Source organism: Aplysia californica, unplaced genomic scaffold, assembly GCF_000002075.1.
Source record: "Aplysia californica isolate F4 #8 unplaced genomic scaffold, AplCal3.0 scaffold01328, whole genome shotgun sequence".
NCBI lineage: Eukaryota > Metazoa > Mollusca > Gastropoda > Aplysiida > Aplysiidae > Aplysia > Aplysia californica.
In genome coordinates, this window is record NW_004798598.1 from 59,080 (window position 1) to 60,452 (window position 1,373).

Below are 1,373 nucleotides of genomic sequence, written 5' to 3' on the forward strand. Positions count from 1 at the left end.
ACAATGCACTATATTACTAAATTATTCTGAACCTCATGTCGGCAGTTCTATCTGTCTATCTATGCATTAGATTGCAAACAATGCAGTTTAAAACCTACTGTTCTGTTCGGTCAAATGTATGAACGTTTGAACAGTATTATTAAGGATTAGCTTTTGGCAGAATTAGATTTTGTATTCTTAATATCTGCATTATAACATAATATGTTAATTGTATAAACTTTCTAACCCCATCCGCCCTTCCCCCGGAAAAAATCCAAACTCTCTCTCTTTCTATCTCTCTCTCTCTCTCTCTCTCTCTCTCTCTCTCTCTCTCTTTCTCTCTCTCTCTCTCTCTCAATAATTATTTATTTTTTCACTTTCAAGAAAGTGTTTTAGCCATAGTAGTAAGAGAGTATTAATATTTCCCCATCTCAACAGTTTTGTAATCACTTACAACAGATGTAAAGAATCCAGGCCGAGGAATGTGTTAGGTCCGAGGGATGTCAAATTCTGGTAGCTCAGGTCCCTGGAAAATGGGCAGATAATATTAGATTGAACTTTCATTGCAATCCTGTCAGGTTATTTAATTCACCGATAAGGCGAAACAATAGGAAAAATGCATAAGGATACAAATTCGGATCAAGATGAGCCTCGAACCCCTCAATTTGTAAACTAATATTTGCTGGTCCAGTAGTTTGTTTAATCACAAGACTACCGACGCCAGCTCTCCATCTCAGGATATCCTTTCCAGAACAAGGTTAGATGGATATTGAAAAGTGGACATTAATAATTTACAGTTATGCATTGAAGAGTGGACAATGAAAAATATAGTGATTTAAAAGTGTATGGAAACTTGGAGATACAAAAATTGGTCAGTTAAAAGTGTATAATATAGTAGACATTGAAAGTGGTCGTAAAAATGAGCTTTTACATTGCACCGAAGAGAGTAGATTGATATTAATAAGTAGTAAAGGTGCACATAAATTTGAAATCAAATTGAGGACATTGGAAACTGCATCTAAAAGTAGTCATTTAGTTGTACGTTGAAAAGTGGACATTGAACGTCAACATCAAAACGTGATTAATAATTAGAGAGAAGTGGAAATTGGGCATTGTACATTGGGAAGCGAAAAGACTGGATACAAACACATACCCAGGGTGAATTTATCATGGCAGAATGTAGGGTCTATAACAGTAGAATTTTTTGGGGAAAAAGTAAGCAGATTTCCTGTACAATAACACGCCCTTAGGCTTGAGCTTAGTGCCAGTAAACAGATACGAAGGAACAATAATTCCCATAAATAAACTTTTATGTACACACACACTCATGATAAACACACTTACACACTCACAATTAACACAAATAGGCACACACACACACACACACACACACA

At 35.7% G+C, this 1,373-nt stretch overlaps 1 protein-coding gene across 1 annotated transcript in view; it reads right to left on the reverse strand.

The window, feature by feature from the left end:
• The window catches only part of LOC101853050 (G-protein coupled receptor GRL101), a gene marked incomplete at its 5' end in the record, with an annotated part of 9,277 nt that overhangs the window by 7,203 nt on the left and 701 nt on the right, over positions 1-1,373 (reverse strand). Inside the window, 1 exon segment of the mRNA XM_013090540.1 lies at positions 434-505.